Source organism: Erpetoichthys calabaricus, chromosome 2 (genome assembly GCF_900747795.2).
Source record: "Erpetoichthys calabaricus chromosome 2, fErpCal1.3, whole genome shotgun sequence".
Taxonomy (NCBI): Eukaryota; Metazoa; Chordata; class Cladistia; order Polypteriformes; family Polypteridae; genus Erpetoichthys; species Erpetoichthys calabaricus.
The window spans coordinates 132,129,208-132,145,214 of NC_041395.2; positions in this window are offsets into that span (position 1 = coordinate 132,129,208).

Here is a 16,007-nt window from a genome sequence, read left to right on the forward strand (position 1 = left end):
CTATCTAAACAGGTACAGCTTCTTATTTTTAATATACCTCTCCTTTCCTCATATTTTTCTGCTTATGCAAATTATTGCAGTGGTTGATGTAGTTTACTGAGTTGTTATTGGCATCAGACAAGATCAAGATAGAAAACATGCAATCTGGCATCATTTCCATATACACTAGTATTTTAATTTTGTGATATAAGATTGCTGGAAGAATGTAAAAGTTATTGTTTATTTCTGTTGTTGGAAACAGCCCAGACATAGACAGGTAGACATGTTCTTAAGCACCACAACACATTTGTTATACAAATATTTACAATGGTGAACGCACATAACCCAGTGCCGCAGCACCAATCATCCCAAAGTCCAGGGGCCTCATGTATAAACGGTGCATACGCACAGAAATGTTGCGTAAGAACATTTCCACATTCAAATTGCGATGTATAAAACCTACACTTGGCGTAAAGCCACGCTTTTCCACGGTACCTCATACCCTGTCGCAAGTTCTCCGCTCGGTTTTGCAGACTGGCGGCACCCAGCATCAAAGCAGTGCTACTGTTCCTGTGTGGTTACCCTTTCTTAGATCCACATCCACGACGGCGGCTTTATCAAATACACTGAAATTAACCGCATATCGTTCATAAATTTAATGCATCTGATTGTAATTAACCTGTAACAATATAATGGTCCACAGAATGGTCAAACTATTCTAAATACCATAACTGCTTTAGTGTTGTTACTCTCACTGCACCATCTTCTTCTTCTTTCAGCTGATCCAGTTAGGGGTTGTCACAGTGGATCATCTTTTTCCACATTACTCTTACTGCACCACTTGGAGTATTTATATCACTGTATCTGAGTGTGAATCACAGATCTACAGCGATTGGAAAGAGAATTATCGGTATACAGAATCTTGCACTCGCTGCCTCATCCATTCTCTATTTGAACTGCTTTCATCCGATCAACGCTTCACAGCCTTTCCTGTATTGACCTCGCAGTTCACAAACAGTTTCATCCCAAGAACTATACACGCACTCAATCAGTCCATCAAGTGCTCCTTGTAGAACTGTTTGTACTTATAAGTACAATTACCTCACTGTAAACTTGCGATACAGTTATAATATTGCACAACCTGAGCCACTTTATAAAGTACGTATTTACATATGATGACAATATCATTTTTAAGATGAAATGCAGCAAAATATGCTTATTATACAGATAAAACTTTAACTTTAACTACACGGTACCGCAGCGCTAGCGAGCTTGAGCTTCGTTCACGGTTTGTTCCTGCCTCGCGCTGTTTTCGCACTGTGGCTGGCATGACACTGGAAGGATAGATGGATAGAATAATTAAACATTATGAAGATATTTCGGTGTTCCTTAAAAGTTTTGAAGAATCGGCATTCTAAGCTTACAGATGGCTTAACGTCTATTACAGAGCTGATTGTGTGGCGATTGGGTATTTGGAGAAAGAAAAGTAAGGACAGGAATTGGGGGTTAGTACGTTTGAAAAAGACAGTACTTCTGTAATAAAGCATTTCATTGAAGGTCGCACATGGCGCAGCAAGCATCTTGCTGTAAGACATGAACAATCACTGCGCCGCCGTGTTCCCATGTTTAATAACATGCTTTAATTCCTGTCATCATGAACATGATATCACGTATACTTCTCAGTATTTTAATTACTCAGAGAGCTGTAATATTATGAACGTAATGGATTCTGTGTCTGGTCGGAGGAAGAGCACGTAGTGATTCACACACATAGAGCACATAGACGCACAAATACACAACAAAGCATTTAACGTGCTACTTTAGTTACGATGGGATTTGAGAAACTAGTAAATTAAACGATTTTAAGATGAAGTTTATGATGTTCTACTTTAATGACGAAATAAACTACGTGATTAAAGTGGAAATTTCGAGATTAAAGTTGACATTTTGTGCTTTTTACACACTGTGTGCCTTTTTTTTCACTGTACTCTAATAAGCTTTCATGTGACACTCAGACGTTGGGCTACGAGTTGCCTTTTCACGCCAACTTTGATATGTGACAACTTTTTTATTTCGGGCACTGTGCGACTTTGTGAACTTGAGCTATCGAGTTTCTCCGACACGCTATGTCACTCGATCAACTTCTTTTTGTTGCTTATATAACTGTTTAAACCAACAAATAGTATGTTTTTCTTTGCCTCCATTTGGTATTCGCTGAAATTCTTCTATTTTTCCTCGTACTTTTGCCATTGCCTTTTCACAGAACGCTGGGCTTAAGGGCTATTTATATTGATTTGCATATTCAAAGAGGTGAAATTCTGGGAGGAGTTGGGGCGGGACAGCAAGCGCGTGCATGTGCGTTTATTTCCACGCTGAGCGGGATTTATGTAGCGGAAGAACGCGGAAGTTGGCGAATGCACAGATTCATGCATCTGGATTTTTCTGTGCGTAAGCACATTTCGGCTTTTGTGCTTATGTCATGTTATAGTACGAATTCTACGCACGGCGTTATGCATGAGGCCCCAGGCCCTCAACACAATGCCTCTTCTTTGTCTCTGACTGCCTCCACTCCTCTCCTCCCAAGCTCTGTCCTCTTTCTCCCGACTCCAGCCATCGAATGGAGGGAGGTGGCCCCTTTAATAATCACCAGGATGTGCTCCAGGTGCCTCCCAACAATCTTCCGCCGGCACTCCCCAGTGTGGCGGAAGTGCCAGCTGCGCACCCAGAAGCACTCCGGGTGTCCCCGATCCTCTTCCCCCCAGCACTTCCGGGTGTGGTGGAAGCGTCGAGGGCCAGGGCTCCAAAGGCATTGGGGCACCCCCTGACAGTGACCACAGGCCACTATATGGTTGAGCTTCCAAGCTCTGTTCCCGTGGTCCCCAAAGCCACCAGGGCGGTCGCCCCCACGTGGTCTGGAGGAGGCGTAAGCCCTCCTCCGGTCCTCTGGGCATCCCGGCTGGGTACTACCCCCAGCCACCTGTGACAGTGTACATGAACCATGTTAACTTTACCAAAAGAACATATTGCAAAAATGTTCACCTTTTGAAACCTTAGAAGGGACAGGAGTTGAACATTTTCATTATATTTTCTGCAGACCGTGAAAATAGTAATAAAGTGCTTTAAAAAAAAAGGTTTAATTACCTCAGATGTGGTTACATGTTAATTTTTATTTCAGTGACTGTCATTTTCCCTGGTCAGTTATCCTGGTCTGGGTCACAGGTTGGCACCTATGTAGTTTCAACATAGGACTAATTTATCACAGATGTGTATATGAATTTACTTAGTTATGTGCAAATTCAAGAATTTTTAACAACTACACGTTAAAATGGCATATTATTTTCACTAACCAAGAAGATGCCAGACTCTACTTTACCCATGTAAAAAGCTGTACTTGCTAAAACCCAGCAAATATCAACCCCTGTTTCATCCTGCAAGGATCAGCACCTTCCTCGGCTGATACTATTTTAACTACAAAAGCTCATTTTTGAAAAGCTATAGTGCAGTGTCCTTGTTAGGTTTGAGTGTTGATTTGTGTGTGTGTGTGTGTGTGTTTAATAGTGAGAGACAAGAATTTGATATACTTGTGTTGCACAAGGACAACATCTGGGGAGCATTTGACCTTGGAATTTCACTTGAACCCCACTCCAAAAACAGGCCTGTTTTCTTGTCTTTTGCCTTTTACAATTATGTTATTTCAGAGTGTTTAATTAAAGCTTACCAATCATTCCTAATGTAGTTGTATAATTAAATTCATTATTGTTGTAAATAATAAATGACACATTTTTCTGTTATTGCCTAAGATGCTTGATTAAGAACTGTGTATCTGAAGGTGACAGTGTATCTGTTTTTAGCTAGTTGATGTCAATTTCATATTTCTATTTAAAAATTCCATAAATGCATTTTACAATTGTATTCCTTTTTTGTGCATTACAAACAAACATGTTCATCCACATTACATTTTTCTTTAATTTATAAATATATACTTTATAATACAGAAGTGGACATGCCACAGTTTTAATGCTTCAACTTGCATAGTTTATTCCCTGATTAGTGTGTTTATTAAAGTGATTTTCTTTGTGCATTTCTTAAACTTAACTGAGTCATCATTGTTATTGTTAATTGTAAATATTGTATTTGACATTGTTGCACAATTTATCCTGAATAATTATCGATAAAGTCAGATTTTGGTAGTCCCAATACTGAGCTTTCCTTGTCCTTTTAAACAGTGCTGACATAATAGTACAATCAACTGACATTCAGATGAATACTACTAGAATGAACAGATTTTACCAGAGCCTCCACTTGTATAACAGACTTGTAGGTGGCAGTAAGATGATGTCTATGATAACCATGTTTCTTACATTTAGTATTGTTAACATGTAGAGGCAGACAAAGGAATATTTTAACTCATAATTTTATTGCCAGCCTTCTTAATTTTGTCCATACCCTGTTACATGAGTTTGAGTGTGTCAAATATCTAATCTATAATCTTAGTACAGCTAATAAAGTGGAATAGAGATCCACAGCCAATGAACTCAACAAAACTGTTGCTATACTGAGAATTGAGATGCATCCCTGTGGAATATTTGACACACCTTATAGCAAACAAAGAACAAAAGCTGTTCTGCAGACAGAAGGGGGTGCAATGGAATATTAGGAATAGTACATGAATAGTAAGGTATTCAAGGTAAAAAAGTAGAATTTAATAAAACATTCTTTAAGAGTTGTGTATCCTAGAGTGAAGACTTTACTTTGGTAATTTATTCAAAGCTTAAAATATAGTAGATTTACTGTGCCTTGTGAATTTAGACTACTATTTAATTTGGACATTCAAGTAAACAACAGTCAAATATTTGTACTAATTTGACTGACTTAATTAAGTATAGTTTACACTTAAGTCTACATGAAGTCACTTAAGTTAGGCAAATGAGAAATCCTTATTTATATGTTCATTGAAATCCTTAATCCCTTTAAATGTTAAACAGTAAAGCATCGAGCAGCAGTAAACATCGCATATCTAAACCTTTTGTGATTATTAATTTTTTAAACCCCTATACATAAATGACAGTGGTTAAACTATACTGTAATTGCAATAATCCTCTTGACAGAGTGCTGCACTGTAAAATACTGGCACTAGTAGGCTGCCGTCACAGGTGACTCCAACTCTCCCTTTTAAATATATCGCTAAAGCAATTGGCTGAAGTAGACAATGAATGACAACTGATCCCAGATGATGATTTGCTGAATTAAAAGGTGATTGACAGTAAAGATTTAATATAAGATTGGATGAAGAAGTGACTGACAAAATAATAATAATATCTGATTGGTTGAAGTCTTAAAAGATTGACATATGACCACGCCCATAGACGACACCTGTTTTCTCTGAGCTGCAGCAATACCCTTCTCGCACAGGTTAGTATTCATGTAAGAAAGAATTACTGTGACAGTGATTCAGCTTGTCCAGAAAGTAATCATGGAGAGACAATCAACTGCCAATTCACAGCCACTTACTATCAAGTTAGAAAGAATGTTTAAGGAGGAAGGCTACATGGCATATACAGTGGAACCTCGGTTCACGAACGTCTCGGTACATATACAACTCAGTTTACGACCAAACGCCTGCAGCTGAGAGGAGAGGGGGGAGTGGGGGCTGACGTGCTGCTGAGAGAGAGAGAGAGAGAGCCTGTGCATGCAGCTGAGAGGAGAGGGGTGAGGGGGGCTTGCGTGCTGCTGAGAGAGAGAGAGAGAGCGGGAGAGTAGCTGAGGAGCGAGCCTGCAGGTGCAGCTGAGCAGGAAGCCTGGGTGTTTGTGTCAGTGTTATTTAATGTTTTTACATTAGTTTACTATTACACTGTGCATTCTATGGTGTAATTAACTATATTTGTGCTTAAAAATCTTTAAAAAAATATATTTACATACAGTTTGTATGGTCTGGAACGGATTAATTGTATTTACATACAATCCTATGGGGGAAATTGCTTCGGTTCACGACCAGATCGGTTTACGACCAGAGGTTTGGAATGAATTATGGTCGTGAACCGAGGTTCCACTGTATATATATATATATATATATATATATATATATATATATATATATATATATATATATATACTGTGTATATAATAAAACATTGAAAAAGTATTGCCATCACCATTAATCACCACCAACCCATTTGAAATACCTATAATATAGGAACAAGGACAAATAATAGTAGATCCACAAATCATCCATCAATCATTTGATCAAAAATGAAAGCTGTAAGAACAATAAAAATAACCATAAATTAATTATCACAAATGTAAAACCACTTAAGAAAGAAACTATTTAACAAAGGGCGAAGCTCACCTCACCACTATGTCAATAAGTAAGTACAGTATAACAGAAAATCAACTAAGGGGCTTGTAACTAGCTTTAAGAAAAAAACAACAAGAATGCAAAATCAGTAAAATAGAACTAGAGAGACACCATACGTTACAAAGTGGAAATAATGAAACTTGTGTACCTCACACACTCCACATAACACATAAATCTGCATCTGCCTGACTGGAAATGAAATGAATGTATGTAGACATTCACAGAAAACACACCCAGTCAAATGACTTATTCAGACCAGTCTTTAATTGAAAAATCCAGTGTACTTCCGTGCATAGCAGCAGATTGTCGAAATTACCGAGACAGGGTGTGGTTTTACTATTTCGAGAACAGTAAACTTAAAGTCTAAGAGTTTGTGATTTGTATTAATGAATTGTCTAGATACGGGATGCTTTAAAGATTTGGTCCTGATGTTGCTTTTATGTTCTGCAATCCAGAACAGATAGAACATAGGGTTTTACCTATGTATAGCAAGGGACAGAACAATAGATAAATGACACCTTTTGAACTGCAATTAAATCTATGTGTGAGATTGATGTCTCCCTGTGGGGTAGTAATAAGACTACTTAGACTCAGAGTGGAATTATATACTTTGACAATGTTTCTTTTTTCCTATATATGCATTTAAAATACATATAGAAACTTGTTTTGGGTTCTGCTTACTTTATCTCTTAGAAATTACTTTATAAATATATTTAGATTTGACACTATAACTCATGTCACACACGTGCGCATGGGAGGCAGCTAAAGGGCTTGAGTAAGGGCAGTTCCGAGTCATACCGTTATGTGGCAGAATGCACTGACTCTTTTTCTCCCTTTCCTGTAGACCATTCACGGGAGATTCCACCTGGCTCTCTTGATGTGACTTCCGGGACTGAGCCTATGGAAAGAGACCTTGCCGGCTCCGGCCCCTGTGATGTCACATCCGAGTTCGAACCAATGGCTGAAGACCTTCATGAGCCAGACCACTTTGATCTCACTTCCTGTCTTCCCCTTTAAAAGCCTCCTCCTATTCCCTATTCTCTCAGTTCTGTTTTGGACTTGGTTTTGTGTACATCAGTGCTGTATCTAATTTACGACTTTGCAGCCAGGAAACCAATTATACAGGTGGCTGCCCCAAACCTTTCTATGACTCTGAATCAAGTTTGTGACATTGGCGTAGTCGGCAGAATGGAGAAGTCCCAGAAGAGAAGGGGACAGGACCTGCAATGTACCCAGGTGGGAGCGTACCGGGGCCGAGTTTTCAGGTGGGAAGGGTGTCCCGTGGTTTGGCGAGACCCGGTACGGGCTCCGCTCCCGGCATGCTTAACTAGGTCAACCTAGAGAGGCCAGGGAGTGTGCGGGAGGGGCTCACAGAGTTGGGCTGCTCCGGAAGGGGGAGGCAAAAGGGGCTTATTATGCTCTCTCGGAGGAGAGTGCCTGCTTCCCTGTGAAACCAGAGCCCCAAGTACCATCTAGGGGTGCCCCAGACTGGCAAGTGAGATTAAAGGGGTCTGGCTCATGAAGGGCTTCAGCTATTGGTTCGAGCTCGGACATGACATCACAGGGGCCAGAGCCGGCAAGGTCTCCTTCCATAGGCTCGGTCCCGGAAGTGACGTCAAGAGGGCCAGGTGGAATCTCCCGTGAATGGTCTACAGGAAAGGGAGTTAAAGAGTCAGTGCACTCTGCCACATCCCGGCATGACTCAGAACTGCCCTTACTCAAACCCTTTAGCTGCCTCCCATGCACACGTGTGTGACACTCAGTATAAACTGAATTTGATTTTATATATTCAGAGATTAATCTGTACATATATTCAGTTTATATATTGCAATTTAAACTTATATGTTCAGATTTAACTTTACATATACACACACTGACTTGACATATTAAGAAATTCAGTATAATTGCCCATTTTGCACCCCATAGTGTGTGTGTGTATATATATATATAGTGCTCAAAAAAAAATTAAAGGAACACTTTTTAATAAAAGTATAATATCAAGTCAATGAATCTTCTGGAAAATTGATCTGGTCGGTTAAGTAGCAGATGGGGTTGTTAATCAGTTTCAGCTGCTTTGGTGTTAATTAAATTAACAACAGGTGCACTAGAGGGGCAACAAAGAGACAACCCCCAAAACAGGAACGGTTGAACCGGTGGAGGCCACTGACATTTTTCCCTCCTTATCTTTTCTGACTGTTTTTTCACTAGTTTTGCATTTGCCTATAGTCAGTGTCACTACTAGCAACATGAGGCGATACCTGGACCCTGCACAGGTATTCCAACTTCTCCAGGATGGCACATCAATGCGTGCTATTGCCAGAAGGTTTGCTGTGTCTCCCAGCATAGTCTCAAGATCATGGAGATTCCAGGAGACAAGCAGCTACTATAGGAGAGCTGGACAGGGCCATTGAAGGTCCTTAACCCGTCAACAGGACCAGTATCTGCTCCTTTGGGCAAGGAAGAACAGGATGAGCACTGGCAGAGCCCTAAAAAATTAACTCTAACAGGCCACTGGTGTGAATGTCTCTGATCAAACAATCAGAAACAGACATCATGAGGGTGGAGCTCGATTGGCATTTGCCATAAAATACCAGAATTGGCAGGTCCACCACTGGGGCCCTGTGATTTTCACAGATGAGAGCAGGTTCACCCTGAGCACATGTGACAGATGTGAAAGGGTCTGGAGAGGCCCTGGAGAACGTTATGTTGCCTGTAACATCATATATCTGGAGGGACGCACAGACCTCTACAGGCTAGACAACAGCAGCTTGACTCCCATTAAGTATCAGGATGAAATCCTTGGACCCATTGTCAGACCCTATACTGGTGCAGTGGGTCCTGGGTTCCTCCTGGTGCACGACAATACCCGGGATCATGTGGCGAGAGTATGCAGGCAGTTCCTGAAGGATGAAGGAATTGATATCATTGACTGGCCCCCATGCTCGTGTCAGAGGGGGACACTTTTACATTTTTTTTGTGCACTGGGTGGTTCCATTAGGCACCACTGTTGGGACTGGGGGGTGAGAAGTTAAAAGGCTATCTGTACTTATTAATGGTATTTGCTGTCCTGCAAGAGAATCACTGCTTTGAAGTCTGGCCTTGGTAGAATGTCTGTATTTACCTGGCTTGGAAATATTGGTTTCTAATCAGCATATCTGTACCTATTAGTGGTATTTGCTGTCCTGCAAGGGAATCACTGCTTTGAAGTTTGGCCTTAGAAGAATGTCTGTATTTACCTGGCTTGGAAATATTGGTTTCTAATCAGCATGTCTGTACTTATTAATGGTATTTGCTGTCTTGCCAGGGAGTCACTGCATGAAGTTTGACCTTAGAGAATGTTTGTATTTACCTGGCTTGGAAATAGTGGTTCCTAATCAGCATATCTGAACTTATTAATGTTTGGTAACCATACATTTTGTTAACTTATGTTTTTATTAATTGTTAAACCCAGGCAATTTAGAGGTGCCATTGATTAGACTGTTTGTCCAGGACTGACAACAGAGGGGTGAAGTAAATATAAACTGCTGGCCAGCAGAAGGCAGAAGGGAGAGTCCACAGGAAACGCTGCCAAGACACTCGGACAGGGCATAGGGGCTCGCAGGCAGACAAGGGTACCTGGCTGGCACAACGTGAGGCACAAGGACAGCAACACTTCCAGGGAGGAAGAGACAGCTCCACAAAGAGACGCCGGATGTGGGTTCAGCGAGAGAGGGAATCTGCATGAAAGGACCCAGTAAAGCTGACAGACGAGAAATGAGGCGTGCCTAGGTCCCAGCAACACAAGGAGCCCAGAGTGGAAGAAAAAGGGACAACGAAGAGACGCTGACAAGGAGTTGACAATTTGACACAGCCTTCTGCCGGGTAACAGAGTGCATCCATGAACAATTAAGTGTTGGGGTAACACAGTGCCCAAACTGGACTCTGCACCACTAAAGGTTGTATCCTACAATTCTTGTTTTTACGGACTTTTAGAGTGTGGACTGTGTATTTTCCTTTTAAAAAAAGGACATTAATTCCTGATACGTTTAGGTTCTGTTATGTTCGTTTATCTTTTTAATGTACCTTATATTGTCTTGTACAATAGAACTTACTGTTGCTTTTTTCTAAATTACTGTTGTGTATTTCATTGTGTGTTTATTCACCGCCCAATTTAAAGAAACCTGTGTGCTATTATTGGTAAATTTCAGGAGTTCCCAGTCTCTTAATAAAACTGGGTGGCGTAGTCGGATATTTTAATGGTGTCTAAGTTAGATTACCTATAAGTGTGACCAGACACCTGTGACACTCGCCTGACCTAAATCCAATAGAACACCTCTGGGACATTATGTTTCGGTCCATGTGACACCGCCCGGTTGCATCTCAGACTGTCCAGGAGCTAAGTGATGCCCTGTTCCAGATCTGGGAGGAGATTCCCCCCCAGGACACTATACGTCGTCTCATTAGGAGCATGCCCCGATGTTGTCAGGCATGCATACAAGCACGTGGAGGCCATACAAACTACTGAGTACGATTCTGAGTTGCTGCAGTGAAATTTCAGCAAAATGGAATAGCCTGATGCATCATTTTTTCACTTTGATTTTTTGGGGTGTCTTTGAATTCAGCCCTCTGTAGGTTGATACTTTTTATTTCCATTAAACACTGTGGCATCCTTTCGTTCCTAACACATTACCCAGTCCATATCAATACAGATATCCAGCATGATTTTTTTCCCATTGAGATCTGATGTGTTTTCAAAGTGTTCCTTTAATTTTTTTGATCAGTTTATATTGACCTGTCCTGTCCTGCCCTTTGCCTCTAGCACCCTGCCAGAGTCGACAGTCAGATGAACTCCTTTCCAATGACCACACAGACAAGAATTACCAGTTTTGCTTTGTTTACTGAAGCCAGATGGAATAGGGTAGAGCTACAAATAGTAAACACAGAGTAATTTGGAAAATTCTTATATACAAACTCACAGGATAAACCTAATTAATAAAATTACTTATTCTTTACAGATATACAGTACTGCGCAAAAGCTTTAGTCAGGTGTAAAAAAATGCTGTAAACAAAGAATGCTTTCAGAAATATAAATAATGATTTTTTATTGTTATCAATTTACAAAATGCAAAGTGAGCGAACAAAAGAAATATCTAAATCAAATCAATATTTGGTGTTACTACTTTTTGCATACAAACCAGCATCAATTCTTATAGGTACACTTGCACAAAGTCAGGGATTTTGTAGGATTATAGTCAGGTGTATGATCAACCAATTATACCAAACAGGTGCTAATGATCATCAATGTCACACGTAGGTTGAAACACAGTCATTAACTGAAACAGAAACAGCTGTGTAGGAGGCTTAAAACTGGGTGAGGAACAGCCAAACTCTGCTACCAAGGTGAGGTTGTGGAAGACAGTTTCATGTCATGGCAAGATTGAGCACAGCAACAAGACACAAGGTAGTTATAATGCATCAGCAAGGTCTCTCCCAGACAAAGATTTCAAAGCAGACTGGGGTTTCAAGATGTGCTGTTCAAGCTCTTTTGAAGAAGCACAAAGAAACGGGCAATGTTGAGGATCGTAGACGCAGTGGTCGGTCAAGGAAACTTAGTGCAGCAGATGAAAGACACATCAAGCTTATTACCGTTCAAAATTGGAAGATGTCCAGCAGTGCCATCAGCTCAGAACTGGCAGAAACCAGTGGGACCCAGGTACACCCATCTACTGTCTGGAGAAGTCTGGCCAGAAGTGGTCTAAATGGAAGAGTTGCAGCCAAAAAGCCATACCTCTGAAGTGGAAACAAGGCCAAGCGACTCAAGTATGCACGAAAACCTAGGAACTGGGGTGCAGAAAAATGGCAGCAGGTGCTCTGGACTGATGAGTCAAAAACAGTTAGTGGCATTTCATTCAGTTCTATGTTAGTGTTGAACTTCAAGCTTAGACACTGCATTGTGTAACAAACCTAGGTTTTATATGATGCATGCCATGTTTCTACTAACCATCTATTCAGCAAATATATTACGTGTAACACATTTTGGTCAGCTCCTCATGATCTGAGGGAAGCTCTTCCTGACTGCAGATGCTGTAAATAACAGTTGTTTTTTGATATGGTTTAAACTTGTATCACAATATATTAATGGTAAACTGTTAAATCATTATTTTTTATTTTTTTATATGAAAGATGTTTTAATGTTACATAGACACAGAGTAGAATAGAAGTGCTAATTAATTTATTGTCCCTTTATGAATCTTAATTCAAGCCATGTTCATTATCTATACATATTAATAAAAGGCAAAGCCCTCACTGACTCACTGACTCACTGACTGACTGACTGACTGACTGACTGACTGACTCACTCATCACTAATTCTCGAATTTCCCGTGTAGGTGGAAGGCTGAAATTTGGCAGGCTCATTCCTTACAGCTTACTTACAAAAGTTAGGCAGGTTTCATTTCGAAATTCTACGCGTAATGGTCATAACTGGAACATATTTTTTGTCCATATACTGTAATGGAGGAGGCGGAGTCACGTATCGCGTCATCACGCCTCCTACGTAATCACGTGAACTAAAAACAAGGAAGAGATTTACAGCACGAGTCAAACGCGGGAACGAAGGTAAATGACGTTAATTTTTGACTGTCTTTTAATACTATGTAAGCATACATATTAACACATGTGCAATTAAACGTGTGCATTTACGGGGTGATTTCTCAGGCTTAAAAGCTCGCCTTTTACTAAAAAGGTAAATGCAAAACTATTTTCAATTAGTTTATTGAAACGCTCCCGTTAAGGATTGCAATAACATATTCGCGAGATAAAAGAACGAAGTAGGGGGAAATGAAGGAAGAGCCGCAAAAATGCGAAGAGCAAAAAATTCATTAAACAATTGAGAAGGGAGTGAGTGAAGCATACAAGCATGTTCATAAGGGAAACAAAGCACGGTGTAAAACGTAAGTTTAAATTAAGTTTATAGAAACGCTCCCGCTGCGGATTGCAATAACATATTCGCGAGATAAAAGTTTAATGAGAAGACACGAGGTATAAACGAACCACACGCCGTGGCGCAACGTTAGGGGCAACAGTTTCAACCATTCTATGATCTGCTTCTCGCAACTGAAAGACGGCACATGGCGGATGTTAGCCGACTTGCTGACGGCAACGTTAGGGGCTTCAACTCTGGCGCTGACGATAGAGATTCGATTCACGAGAGGGGATGCAGTGAGTGTGTATGCCTGATGAGCCCAGAATTAGGGAGAAACACGTGTCGCATACTCTTTGCATTATTTGAAAGTAAACTATTAAAACCATTCTATGATCAGCTTCTGGAAACAGAAAGAGGGCACGTGGCGGATGTAAGGCGACTTCCTGACCAACCACAAGCGTTACCTGGCAGGTAACCACCCATACAGTCAGATTGTGATTCAGAAAACGAATGCCATGAATGTAATTACCACGATCTACATACTGTCAAATAATCGTAACACACGCCGTAGCGCGACAAATGTGAAAAGCGAGGTTCAGAAAAAAACAGATCCTTAACAAATTGTTATTGGTATATTTTCGATCCGTTTAAAAAGGTTTTCTTTTCTTATTAAAAAATTAAAAGCAGTACTTCGCCGCAACGAACCGCGAGAATTTGGCTATATATATCTGCTTCTCGCAATTAAAAGAGGGCACGTGGCGGATTTTAGACGACTTCATGACCAAACTTAAGTGTTACCTGCCAGGTAGGGTTACCACTTTTAATACAAAAAAATAAGGGACGCATACTGCAGCGGGTGCCACATCTCAGTGCCAACAGTTTGCAGACGCTACTTAAAAGACCCGCCCTCCTCACTGGACAGTTAAAAAGACCAATCAAACTAACGATGACATCAAGTATTACCCAATCAAAAGTAGGAAAGGAGGCAACCCTACAGTGCCAGGTAACCACCCATACAATCAGATTGTGATTCAGACTAGGAATGCAATGAATGTAATTACCCCGATCTACATACAAGGCGAAAGTCTTGCAACATTCAAAGATGATGGTTTGGGATAAGTACACCATACAACATAAAAGAGCTTATGAAGCCTTGAACCGAAAAAAGCAAGATCTCAGAGATCGTAAAAAAAAAATAGGAGGTAATGTTGTTTTACTCGCTGTAGATTTTAGTCATACATTACCAGTTATTCCACGAGGGAGACCAGCAGATGAACTCAACGCGTGTTTAAAATCCATGCTTCTCCCACGCTCGGTTATATGTCGCGTGTTCTCGGGTAGGTACACCAAAAAATGTATACATTTAAGCATGTAATGGGCAAACAAAAAATGAGGTATACCCGAAGGCACTGCAGTAGTACTTAATGTAACTTTACTTCTTAAATGTTAATGTTTTACTGTTTAATAATTTATACGCTTCTTATATGTTGTTCAAATTCTTTTATCAAAATACCAGTGACAGCGCAATGCACGATAACATGGAGTGAATACACCATACGCATCCGCCCACGGCTGCCCTGCTGTGCGCAGATAGGAGTTGATTCTACAATAAAATAAAATAAAGATAAAAAGAGTAATACAATCATCACCCATAAAGCGGATAGTAGACGTGACGTACTATATGTGTACTAGATTTCAAGTCAATAGGTGAAACGGCTTGCGAGCTACAGGTGATTTAAAATCCTGGACAGACACACAAATTGCCACGGTAGCAAATTACAGAAGAAGATTTTACTGTTTAATAATTTATATTTATATGAAATGTGCTTCTTATATATTACTTCATATTCTCATATGATAATGATGTTAATGTTTATATTGATTTCTATGTTATTGAAACTGCATGTATGTGTGTATATGTATGTATATATACTGTATATATACTAGCAAAATACCCGCGCTTCGCAGCGGAGAAGTAGTGTGTTAAAGAGGTTATGAAAAAAAAAGGAAACATTTTAAAAATAACGTAACATGATTGTCAATGTAATTGTGTTGTCATTGTTATAAGTGTTGCTGTCTTTTATATATATATATATTATATATATAATATACACACACACATAAACATTTATATACATATACATATATATACATATCTACATATACACATATCTACATATATATATACACACATACATAAACACACACATAAGACTTATTGACTGAAACGGGCTTTCACGAAAAAAGTTAGGGCTTTGCTACAGGATACACCCTCCACAAGTTAAGCAAGTAAAAATAAAATATATATTTCTGTTTTATTTAAACCTTTTAAGTTCATATGCATAGCCCCATTTGGCTGTTTAATTTTTTTTTTCTTTCTTCAGTAATATTTAATCTCCTTAAAGAAAAAGAACATATCCATTTTACTTTTTTTGTATCTCTTTAGTAATATTTTACTGTAAAAGGATAACCAGTATTTAAACCTTTTATGTTACTTTATACATTTATTTTACACAATGTTGAAAAATTAATAAGAAAGCTACATATTTTGGCAGCTGCTGCTTTCATTTTCAATGAAATGAAAAAAGCTCTCCAAGAGAAAACGTCAATGAAGAAGAAACAGTTTGCACTATCTAAAAATCAGAAACCCTCATTTATAAAAGTTTGCTGCAGATGACTTAACTGAAAATAAATGAATAGTTCCTATGTGTATAATACATATTTATCTATTTTACTTATGCCTTTATTCCACCAACTTACAACATCTGA